This window comes from Coregonus lavaretus (genome assembly GCF_964263955.1).
Source record: "Coregonus lavaretus genome assembly, chromosome: 15".
In the NCBI taxonomy this organism is placed as follows: Eukaryota; Metazoa; Chordata; class Actinopteri; order Salmoniformes; family Salmonidae; genus Coregonus; species Coregonus lavaretus.
Window position 1 is genome coordinate 15,159,309 of NC_140002.1, and position 13,281 is coordinate 15,172,589.

Sequence of the window (13,281 nt, forward strand, 5' to 3'; positions counted from 1 at the left end):
ACTGTTAAAGCTGCTATCCTTCAGGCTTACGAGCTGGTCCCAGAGGCATACAGACAACAGTTCCGTAAATTACGAAAGACAGAATCACAAAACCATGTTGAGTTTGCAAGGGAACAAGCATGTATTTTTGATTGGTGGTGTGGTTCTCAAGAGGTCAAGGACCTTGAGGATTTAAAGATTCTCATACTTCTCGAGCAGTTCAAGAATTGCCTTAACGAAAGGGTTGCTATCTAATATTTATGAGCACAAGGATCTCACTCTTGAGAAAGCTGCAGTTCTTGTAGATGAGTTTGTGTTGACACATAAAACTACCTTCACAAATAAAGCACCAAGTAGTTATCCTTACGCAAAAAGCAATCCAGAGAAGTCACATCCTACTGCGAGGTTTCAGTCCATTTCTACAGTGCCCAAAGATAAAGATCGGCAGAAAACTGTTTTTTTTTGTATCCGCCAGTTTGTCATTACTGCCGTGAGAAAGGACACGTTGTCTCTCAGTGTCCTAAGTTGAAACAGAAAAATGAGAGAGAGAAAAAAACGTTATTCTTGTGGGAGCACTCCAGCCCATTAAGTCTCTGGTTGGGACTGGTGTATCTGTCACACCCTGGCTCTGGGGACTCTATATGTTGAGCCAGGGTGTGTAAATTATATGTGTTTATGTTCTGTGTGGGAGTTCTAGTTGTGGTATTTCTATGTTGGCCAGAGTGGCTCCCAATCAGAGGCAACGAGTGTCAGCTGTTGCTGGTTGTCTCTGATTGGGAGCCATATTTAAACAGTCTGTTTCCCTTAGTGTTTGTGTGATCTTGTTCCGTTTGGTTTGTTTCCGTGTCGGTTGTGTTAGACCGAGGACGTCACGTTTTCGTTTTGTTGTTTTGTTCGTGCATTCATTATATAAATAAAATATGTTTGCAACTAACGCTGCGCATTGGTCTACTCCGTATAACGATCGTGACAGTATCTCCTAAACAAGATTTTGGATCAGATGTGTATAAACCCTTTGTTTCAGACGGGTTCGTGTCTGCAGAGTGGCGATGCTGTTAAGCAGCCGTTTAAGATACTGTGAGACACTGAGGCAGCCCTTCATTTTGGAGGGTGTTTTGCCTTTGTCTGACATTTCAGCAACTGGTTACAGTATGTTAGTACAAGGTGTGGAGATGGGTTGCATGGAAGTTCCTTTGTATAATGTGGAACTCGAGTCTGATCTTATTTCTAGTTCCGTTGTCGTTGGAGTGAGGCCTAGCCTACCAGTGAAGGAGGTCTCATTCATTTTGGGATTCGATTTGGCTGGAGGGAAGGTCCTGCCAAATCCTGTTGTTTGTAAGTAGTCCTCCTGAGTGGCGCAGTGGTCTAAGGCACTGCATCGCAGTGCTAACTGTGCCACTAGAGATCCTGGTTCGAATCCAGGCTCTGTCGCAGCCGGCCGCGACCGGGAGACTCATGGGCGGCGCACAATTGGCCCAGCGTCGTCCAGGGTAGGGGAGGGAATGGCCGGCAGGGATGTAGCTCAGTTGATAGAGCATGGCGTTTGCAACGCCAGGGTTGTGGGTTCAATTCCCACGGGGGGCCAGTATAAAAAAAAATATGTATTCACTAACTGTAAGTCGCTCTGGATAAGAGCGTCTGCTAAATGACTAAAATGTAAATGTAAAAATGTAAGGAAAACAGAGTAGACAAACCTGATGGGTTATCAGAAAAGTACCCTAGAGTGTTCCCAGCGTGTGCCGTTACACATGCTATATCTAAGAAAGTCAACGGGAGCAAGTCTAGTGTGGAGGAGGATGTTCGCGATCCCACCATGGCCGATTTGTCTGAGACGTTTATGGGTGATCCTGATTTTGCTAAACCTCCTGAGTTGACCTCTTCTTTGAAAACCCTAAAGGTAAGTGAGTTTGTAGGACCGCTGAAGGAAGAGAGGGTCCCTACAGTTGACACTTCGATGTCTAGGAAGCAGCTGATTGCAGAACATAGTGAAGATGTTTCCCTCTCCCCTCTTTTTGCTGAGATACAGTACCAGTCAAAAGTTTGGACACACCTACTCATTCAAATTCTTTTTTTTTTTGTACTTTTTTTTTTTCATTTAAGAATAATAGTGATGACATCAAAACTATGAAATAACACATACAGTTGAAGTCGGAAGTTTACATACACTTAGGTTGGAGTCATTAAAACTCGTTTTTCAACCACTCCACAAAGTTCTTGTTAACAAACTATAGTTTTTGCAAGTCGGTTAGGACATCTACTTTGTGCATGACACAAGTAATTTTTCCAACAATTGTTTACAGACAGATTATTTCACTTATAATTCACTGTATCACAATTCCAGTGGGACAGAAGTTTACATACACTAAGTTGACTGTGCCTTTAAACAGCTTGGAAAATTCCAGGAAATTATGTAATGGCTTTAGAATCTTCTGATAGGCTAATTATCACCATTTGAGTCAATTGGAGGTGTACCTGTGGATGTATTTCAAGGCCTACCTTCAAACTCAGTGCCTCTTTGCTTGACATCATGGGAAAATCAAAAGAAATCAGCCAAGACCTCAAACATTTTTTGTAGACCTCCACAAGTCTGGTTCATCCTTGGGAGCAATTTACAAACGCCTGAAGGTACCACGTTCATCTGTACAAACAATAGTACGCAAGTATAAACAACATGGGACCACGCAGCCGTCATACCGCTCAGGAAGGAGACCCGTTCTGTCTCCTAGAGATGAACGTACTTTGGTGCGAAAAGTGCAAATCAATCCCAGAACAACAGCAAAGGACCTTGTGAATATGCTGGAGGAAACAGGTACAAAAGTATCTATATCCACAGTAGAACGAGTCCTATATCGACATAACCTGAAAGGCCGCTCAGCAAGGAAGAAGCCACTGCTCCAAAACCGCCATAAAAAAAGCCATATTACGGTTTGCAACTGCACATGGGGACAAAGATCGTACTTTTTGGAGAAACAAAAATAGAACTGTTTGGCCATAATGACCATCGTTATGTTTGGAGGAAAAGGGGGAGGTAGCTTGCAAGCCAAAGAACTCCATCACAACCGTGAAACACGGGGGTGGCAGCATCATGATGTGGGGGTGCTTTGCTGCAGGAGGGACTGGTGCACTTCACAAAATAGATGGCATCATGAGGAAGGAGAATTATGTGGATATATTGAAGCAACATCTCAAGACATCAGTCAGTAAGTTAAAGCTTGGTCGCAAATGGGTCTTCCACATGGACAATGACCCCAAGCATACTTCCAAAGTTGTGGCAAAATGGCTTAAGGACAACAAAGTCAAGGAATTGGAGTGGCCATCAAAATGCCCTGACCTCAATCCTATAGAAAATGTGTGGGCAGAACTGAAAAAGCGTGTGCGAGCAAGGAGGCCTACAAACCTGACTCAGTTAAACCAGCTCTGTCAGGAGGAATGGGCCAAAATTCACCCAACTTATTGTGGGAAGGCTACCCAAAACATTTGACCCAAGTTAAACAATTTAAAGGCAATGCTACCAAATACTAATTGAGTGTATGTAAACTTCTGACCCACTGGGAATGTGATGAAAGAAATAAAAGCTGAAATACATCATTCTCTCTACTATTATTCTGACATTTCACATTCTTAAAATAAAGTGGTGATCCTAACTGACCTCAGACAGGGAATTTTTACTAGGATTAAATGTCAGGAATTGTGAAAAACTGAGTTTAAATGTATTTGGCTAAGGTGTATGTAAACTTCTGATTTCAACTGTATGGAATCATGTAGTAACCAAAAAAGTGTTAAACAAATCAAAATATATTTGAGATTTGAGATTCTTCAAATAGCCACCATTTGCCTTGATGACAGCTTTGCACACTCTTGGCATTTATATAAAGTTGTTCTTACCTAGCTAATTGCTGTAGACTTAAGTTATTGACGGTTCTTGCGCCACTTCGGGCAAGACGATTGGCCCAGTGTATCTCAAATTGTCGTTCCAGTTACGCTTCGACAAGAGATACTGAGGCTACCTCACGATGGTAGTTTGGCAGGCAATCTGACCTGGTCTGAAACAGAATGTTGTGGCTTACTGTAAATCATGTCACGTTTGCCAGCGGACGGGTAAACCGAACCATGTTGTACTGGTTGCACCTTGGCAGCCTATTCCTGCTTTTGACGAACCTTTCAGCAGGGTTCTGGTGGACTGTGTTGGTCCTTTGCCCAAAGCCAAGAGTGGTAACCAGTTTCTCTTAACCATCATGTGTGCTGCCACTCGTTTCCCTGAGTCCATTCTACTGAGGAAAATCACAGCTCCTGGTATTGTTAAGGCCCTGGTGAAATGTTTTCAACGTTTGGCTTCCGCAGGCAGTGCAGTCAGACCAAGGGTCGAATTTCATGTCAAAGGTATTCCAGCAAATGCTACAACATTTGGGTGTAACCCATTGCCCCTCTAGTGCCTACCATCCAGTCTCAAGGTGCTCTTGAGAGAATTTATCAGACTTTGAAGTCTATGTTGAGAGCTTACTGCTTTGAGTTTGAGAAAGACTGGGATGAAGGGGTCCCTCTTGTGCTGTTTGGACATCATGTCAGAGGTCATTTGAGTTTGCTGAGAAAGTGGTTGTTGCAGTGCGACACCTTAAAAACAAATCTGTTGGAGCACGTTAGCGCTTTTTAATACAGTTTGCCAATGAAAATCTGTAGAGGGCGCAAACGAAAATGAAAGTTTGGTACGATTGGAATGCCTGAAACCGCACTTTCGATGTGGGTGACCAAGTCCTGGTTTTGTTGCCCGTTCTAGGGTCACCGTTGCAGGCTCACTTTTCAGGCCCTTACCCTATAGTGAAAAAAATGTGTAATATGGGTTACATCATCGCCACACCGGTGCACAGAAGAAAAACCAGGCTGTGACATGTTAACATGTTGAAACCATACTTCACCCGCTACGATTGGGTGACGAAGTCGGTGGAAACCGGTAGTGATGTTCTGCCTGTGGCCACTGTTGTCACCGTTGACTATTAGCTTCCTCAAGAGTCCGAGGAAAGCCCAATACCAAATTTAAAGACAGGAAGCAAACCAAAAAGGTGCAGCAAAACGAAATCAGAGAAATCATATAAAGGATTGTTTGTCTAGAAAACTAAATAGGGAGAGCCAACTAAAGGTGTTAACCCTCCGCATCTATAAGTGCTAAAGTCCAACCTCAAAACATGGAAATACCCAAGCCTGTAACACCGGCTTTGGTTTTTCCATGTTTTGAGGTTGGACTTTAGCACGTATAGCTCATTAGCACGTAGGGCGCACCAATTGGTGTCACCTCGTTAGTTAGTATGTGTTACACCTGTGCTGGTTGCCATCTCGTTAGTGGGAAGGTGTTTCACCTGTGCTGGCCCAGGTGGTATTTAAGAGTGGCTGGTCCAGTGCTCCAGTTGTCTTGATAGATGCGGAGGGTTAACACCTTTAGTTGGCGCTCCCTATTTAGATTTCTAGACAAACAATCCTTTATCTGATTTCTCTGATTTTGTTTTGCTCCACCTTTTTGGTTTGTTTCCTGTCTTTAAGTTTGGTGTGGGTTTTTATTTTGTTTGCATAACAAAAGCTCTTTCTCCCGCATTTGATAGCGGTAGCTGTCCACGGTTCTGAAACATCAGTGCGCTGTTGAATTGGCGCCTTTTCCTAGACCATGTTGCTATGTGCATAATAGCAAAGTTAACCAGCATATTGGTGTTGAGAACAATGCGGCGGAGGCAGCAGCAGCATTAGGAGACGAGAAAACAGCCCTTGCCTTAAATGTCTAAGAAAAGTGGGGAAAGAGGAAACCCCAACTTAATTAGGTCTATAATCAATAGCTTAACTGTTAAATGTGCCTGGCTTTATAAATCAACCATATATATCTACAGAAATAAGACAGATCCTGCTTGTGTTGCCTGTTTGAGTGTTTGTTGAATAGCCTACTGATTCTGTGAGGACCAAGCCTCATGCAACACAACATGTCGGATAAACAATTTCGCAAATTTGGCTGTTTTAATCTTTGCTATGCTGTAATAAAAGCTTTCCACTTTTGTTTTGTTAGAACAGCCTCTCTGGTATTACTTATGATTTATTTTGTGTTGTTTTCACTGTTCCAAATTGTCAGAAAAAATAATATTAATAATAATAATAACCATCCTTTTTCTACTATTATTATTATGATCACCATTATAATAATAAGTAATGTCATTATTATTAGTAGGCTTAGGCCTATAACTACCATCGAGCTGTAGACCTAAGAGCGCACCCTGTTTAGTCTTAATACCGTAACTTATTTAGGCCTATATTTCAATACTTATATAGGCTACTGTACCAATCAATCATTAATTCGTTCATGTCATCACACAGCATACGAGTCATTCATGATTTGAAATGCAATCAAGCATTTTAGTTTTAAAATAAATAACAAAGCGACCCTTGAATAATTAGCGTAAACAATAAATAAACCGTTCCATTTTGTAAATTGCATTCATGAATGCATGCGACTGTTTTTAGTCATTGCTGTAATAAAGGCTTTATAATAAAAATAAAAATAAAAACGTTACAACAGACTCTTTGGTACGCTTTTAATTTATTTTTGTTTACATTGTTCCAAACGGTCAGAATAATTATATTGTAATCTACAGTCGTGGTCAAACGTTTTGAGAATGACACAAGTATTGGTCTTCACCAAGTTTGCTGCTTCAGTGTTTTTAGATATTTTTGTCAGATGTTACTATGGTATTGTCACAAACGAGACTCCCGCTGTTCCTCCTGCTCACCACCAGAGGGAACCCTCTCCTGAGTATTAAACCCCTGAACTACATTTCCCACATACCTGGCTCTGATTACCGTTGCACCTGACTCCCATCAGTAGACTATTTAGGTGCTCTCAAACTCTCTCTCTTTGCGAAGTCTTGTTAACCCTGGTGATAATTTCTGAGCGTTATCGCCTGTGTCTGTCTGCCCGTGGATTTACTCTGGACTGTTTTTCCCTCCTTGATTCTTTGCTGCCTGCCCTGGACTATATTCTTTACTGGACTGATGTTTGTAAGCTTGCTGCCTGCCCTGACCTTATGCCTGTACCTGGATTACGATTTGCCTTATCCCTACTGTTGTGTCTGCTGGCGATTGACCCTGTTTGTACGACCCGTCATGTCACTCCAACTGCTTAACTGGCAGCCCTTCACTCTCCATTCAGACCGTCACGCTAAAGGACGAGCCGGCCCTTCTCCCCACTCTTCCCATTGAATACTCTGACCTCATCGAAGCTTTTAGCAAGACCAAGGCGATGGAACTCCCCCCCCACCGATCAAGCGACTGTTCCATCGAACTATTACCAGGCACAACACCACCTAAGGGCCGAATCTTCCCCCTATCACAACCCGAATCAGAAGCCATGAACAACTACATCGAGGAGGAACTTTCGAAGGGGTTCATTAGAACGTCGACATCACCTGCAGCCTCTGGCTTCTTCTTTGTTAAAAAAAAAGACGGTGGCCTACGCCCTTGTATCGACTACCGGGGTCTCAACGACATCACCGTCAAGTTTCGATATCCTTTACCGCTGGTACCAGCTGCCCTAGAACAACTCCGCAAAGCCAAGTACTTCTCCAAACTGGACCTCCGCAGCGCCTACAATCTCATTCGCATCCGGGACGGTGATGAATGGAAGACAGCCTTCTCTACCAGCACTGGGCACTATGAGTATTTGGTGATGCCTTTCGGGCTGTCCAATAGTCCGTCCGTATTTCAGTCGTTTATCAATGACGTCTTTCGGGACATGCTTAATCGTTGGGTAATTGTTTACATCGATGACATTCTCGTCTATTCCAACACCTATGAGGAACACGTGCAACACGTGAGAACAGTATTACAACGACTCATTGATCACCAATTATACGCCAAAGCAGAGAAGTGCGAATTTCACCAGACTTCCACGTCTTTCTTGGGCTACATCATCAACCAGGAGGGAGTCGCCATGGACGAGAAGAAGGTCAAGGCCGTTCTAGACTGGCCACTGCCAGTAACCTTAAAGGAGTTACAACGCTTCTTGGGATTTGCGAACTTCTACCGACGCTTCATCAGGAATTTCAGCTCGGTAGCCTCTCCCTTAACCTCTATGACTAAGAGAAATGCACCACACCTCACCTGGTCAACTACAGCACAGGAGGCTTTCGCAGAACTCAAGTCACGTTTCACATCTGCCCCCATCCTCCACCACCCTAATCCTGAAATCCCGTTTACAGTTGAGGTGGACGCTTCTAATACGGGCATTGGAGCCATCCTCTCACAGCGGCACGGATCCCCACTCAAGCTCTATCCGTGCGCCTATTACTCCCGCAAACTTAGTCCAGCCGAACAGAACTACGACGTCGGAAACCGAGAACTGTTGGCCATGAAAGCAGCTATGGAGGAGTGGCGTCATTGGCTGGAGGGAGCTAAACACCCGTTTGTGATTCTAACTGACCACAAGAATCTGGAATACTTGCGATCTGCCAAGAGACTGAATCCCAGACAAGCGAGGTGGGCTCTCTTCTTTACACGATTTGACTTCACCGTTACCTATCGTCCCGGTTCAAAGAACACCAAAGCAGACGCATTATCACGCCAACACGACGGTGTAGTTCCCACTGAATCCAAGGAAACCCTGCTTCCTGAGTCATTAATCGTGGCCCCTATTCAGTGGGACATCATGACAGAGCTCACCCAGGCCAATTCACAAAAGACCCCTCCTCCCGAATGCCCCCCTAACAAAACTTTTGTACCTCAGGATCTCTGTCAGAAAGTGCTACAGCAAGTTCACTCCGTACTCAGCTCCGGTCATCCTGGAATCGCTGCCACTGTTCACCTGCTTCAGAACAGCTTTTGGTGGCCAACCTTGCGGGCAGACACAATAAAATTCATTAACGAATGCACCACCTGTAACACAAGCAAACATCTCAGACAACTACCATCGGGCCTACTGCAACCACTGCCAGTTCCCCACCGACCATGGTCCCATCTTGCCATAGACTTTATTACCGATCTTCCCAAGTCCAATGGGAACACCACAATACTCACTGTCATAGATCGCTTCTCCAAGGCCTGCCGGTTGATTCCACTTCCCAAACTGCCCACAGCATTGGAAACAGCCGAACTCATGTGCAACCTTGTGTTTCGCTTCTATGGCCTGCCTGAGGACATCGTGTCGGACCGGGGGCCCCAATTCACATCCAGAGTATGGTCAGCATTCTTCCAACAACTCAACATCAACATTAGCCTCACTTCAGGATATCACCCACAATCTAATGGTCAGACAGAACGCCTCAATCAGGAGATCACCCGGTTTCTCAGAGCCTACTGTCATCAGAACCAAGCAGACTGGAGTCGATTCCTCATGTGGGCGGAGTATGCACAGAACTCACTCCAGAAACCCTCCACCGGTCTAACTCCATTCCAATGTGTAATGGGCTTCCAACCTCCCCTATTTCCATGGTCAGGGGAACCCACCGAGGTACCCTCTGTCAACGACTGGCTCCAGAGAAGCGAGGACATCTGGAGTCAGGCTCACACCCACTTGCTACGTGCTGTCAGGAGACAGAAGTTGCAGGCCAATCGTCACCGTCGCCCCAATCCCGAATATACTCCAGGTCAATGGGTCTGGCTATCCACTCGAGACCTACGCCTCAGACTTCCTTGCAAGAAACTCAGTCCCAGGTATGTAGGTCCCTTCCAAATTGTTAAACAGATTACACCAGTTTCCTTCCGTTTGGCATTACCCTCTAATTATCGTATCTCTCCCACTTTTCATGTATCACTTCTCAAACCCGCTGGTGGTCCGAGAGCGGAGGAGGAGGAGCAGACCAGTGATCAGGGCCCCCCACCCATCTTGGTGGACGGCGAGGAGGCATATCAGGTTCGAGATCTACTCGATTCCAGACGCCGGGGCAGGCTCCTCCAATATCTGGTGGATTGGGAGGGGTACGGACCGGAAGAGCGATCCTGGGTTAATACAGAGGACATACTCGACCCCGCACTCATGACTGAGTTCCATAGGACGCACCCGGAGAAACCGGCCCCCCGACCTCGAGGAAGACCCCGGCGTCGTTCGCCTCTTCGCGTCAGGAGCCGCTCGCAGGGGGGGGGCTCTGTCACAAACGAGACTCCCGCTGTTCCTCCTGCTCACCACCAGAGGGAACCCTCTCCTGAGTATTAAACCCCTGAACTACATTTCCCACATACCTGGCTCTGATTACCGTTGCACCTGACTCCCATCAGTAGACTATTTAGGTGCTCTCAAACTCTCTCTCTTTGCGAAGTCTTGTTAACCCTGGTGATCATTTCTGAGCGTTATCGCCTGTGTCTGTCTGCCCGTGGATTTACTCTGGACTGTTTTTCCCTCCTTGATTCTTTGCTGCCTGCCCTGGACTATATTCTTTACTGGACTGATGTTTGTAAGCTTGCTGCCTGCCCTGACCTTATGCCTGTACCTGGATTACGATTTGCCTTATCCCTACTGTTGTGTCTGCTGGCGATTGACCCTGTTTGTACGACCAAGATTGTAATAAAACTGCAAATGGATCCTCACTCTCCTGGAGCGTCATTACAGGTATACTGAAGTATAATTACAAGCATTCCATAAGTGTCAAAGGCTTTTATTGACAATTACATAATATGCTTCCAGTCTGTTATTCTAACTCAATCAGCATGACAGAGTGATCTCCAGCCTTGTCCTCGTCAACACTCTCACCTGTATTAACGAGAGAATCACTGACATGATGTCAGCTGGTCCTTTTGTGGCGGGGCTGAAATGCAGTGGAAATGTTTTTTTGGGATTAAGTTCATTTTCATGGCAAAGAGGGACTTTGCAATTAATCTGATCACTCTTCATAACAATCTGGAGTATATGCAAATTGCCATCATAAAAACTGAGGCAGCAGACTTTGTAAAAATTAATATTTGTGTAATTCTCAAAACTTTTGACCACGACTGTATACAGCACCTGTTTGGCACACATAATATGCACACAGTGCTTTCGCCTTACCTTATTTTTCTTGATCTCCAGTATTTTCCACAACTAGTCACATTTATTCCACACATCTGACTTCCCCTTTACCTCCTGAGCAACCGGGAGGTAAAGGTGTTTGGAGTTTGTTATAACCAATTTATTAATGTGATTATGAAATTCTATAGGTCATGCCCTATTGGTCTTGTGCATGCGATGCATACATGTCTCACGTAAAGAGAGCAAGGGTTGAGGGAATAGGGAATGTTTTTCCTCAACAAATGCAGGATTTCGGTAAGAAAACTTTTCAGTCAGAAATGGCTGTAATTATGTTGCAGCTTCAGCAACACCGACAGCGCGATAAACACTGTTGATGTTCTGTGGTGGTCACTGCAGCAGGGAGGAGAGAGAGACAATGGGTGCTAGTCACACAGGCACTCGCTGTCATTTTTGTTTTTACACTGCGCAGCAAGTCTGAGCCCGGCACAATCAAATAAATTGCAGTCGGACTCCCTCTAGTAATTTGTGTGTCTTCATTAATTCATCAAACAGAGCGCTTAAAGCATCAGACAAGCTCAGTGCATATAGTTGATTTGTTTAAAACACATACAGTGGGGAGAATAAGTATTTGATACACTGCCGATTTTGCAGGTTTTCCTATTTACAAAGCATGTAGAGGTCTGTAATTTTTATCATAGGTACACTTCAACTGTGAGAGACTGAATCTAAAACAAAAATCCAGAAAATCACATTGTATGATTTTTAAGTAATTAATTTGCATTTTATTGCATGACATAAGTATTTGATACATCAGAAAAGCAGAACTTAATATTTGGTACAGAAACCTTTGTTTGCAATTACAGAGATCATACGTTTCCTGTAGGTCTTGACCAGGTTTGCACACACTGCAGCAGGGATTTTGGCCCACTCCTCCATACAGACCTTCTCCAGATCCTTCAGGTTTCGGGGCTGTCGCTGGGCAATACGGACTTTCAGCTCCCTCCAAAGATTTTCTATTGGGTTCAGGTCTGGAGACTGGCTAGGCCACTCCAGGACCTTGAGATGCTTCATACGGAGCCAGTCCTTAGTTGCACTGGCTGTGTGTTTCGGGTCGTTGTCATGCTGGAAGACCCAGCCACGACCCATCTTCAATTCTCTTACTGAGGGAAGGAGGTTGTTGGCCAAGATCTCGCAATACATGGCCCCATCCATCCTCCCCTCAATACGGTGCAGTCGTCCTGTCCCCTTTGCAGAAAAGCATCCCCAAAGAATGATGTTTACACCTCCATGCTTCACGGTTGGGATGGTGTTCTTGGGGTTGTACTCATCCTTCTGCTTCCTCCAAACACGGCGAGTGGAGTTTAGACCAAAAAGCTCTATTTTTGTCTCATCAGACCACATGACCTTCTCCCATTCCTCCTTTGGATCATCCAGATGGTCATTGGCAAACTTCAGACGGGCCTGGACATGCGCTGGCTTGAGCAGGGGGACCTTGCGTGCGCTGCAGGATTTTAATCCATGACGGCGTAGTGTGTTACTAATGGTTTTCTTTGAGACTGTGGTCCCAGCTCTCTTCAGGTCATTGACCAGGTCCTGCCGTGTAGTTCTGGGCTGATCCCTCACCTTCCTCATGATCATTGATGCCCCACGAGGTGAGATCTTGCATGGAGCCCCAGACCGAGGGTGATTGACCGTCATCTTGAACTTCTTCCATTTTCTAATAATTGCGCCAACAGTTGTTGCCTTCTCACCAAGCTGCTTGCCTATTGTCCTGTAGCCCATCCCAGCCTTGTGCAGGTCTACAATTTTATCTCTGATGTCCTTACACAGCTCTCTGGTCTTGGCCATTGTGGAGAGGTTGGAGTCTGTTTGATTGAGTGTGTGGACAGGTGTCTTTTATACAGGTAACCTGTTCAAACAGGTGCAGTTAATACAGGTAATGAGTGGAGAACAGGAGGGCTTCTTAAAGAAAAACTAACAGGTCTGTGAGAGCCGGAATTCTTACTGGTTGGTAGGTGATCAAATACTTATATCATGCAATAAAATGCAAATTAATTACTTAAAAATCATACAATGTGATTTTCTGGATTTTTGTTTTAGATTCCGTCTCTCACAGTTGAAGTGTACCTATGATAAAAATTACAGACCTCTACATGCTTTGTAAGTAGGAAAACCTGCAAAATCGGCAGTGTATCAAATACTTGTTCTCCCCACTGTATATGGAAAAATACACGTTTAAAAATTTGACCAAACGATTGGTCGAAAGAACAGATCGTCCAATATTTTTTTTAGTTCCTCTCCCTGTATCCCCACTAGCCTCTCCCCCTGCCCCTTTC

The 13,281-nt window shown here is 44.7% G+C and overlaps 1 protein-coding gene across 1 annotated transcript in view; it reads left to right on the plus strand.

The window, feature by feature from the left end:
- jhy (junctional cadherin complex regulator) overlaps nucleotides 1-13,281 on the plus strand; it is a gene marked incomplete at both ends in the record, with an annotated part of 52,905 nt that overhangs the window by 36,705 nt on the left and 2,919 nt on the right. The window lies entirely within an intron of this gene.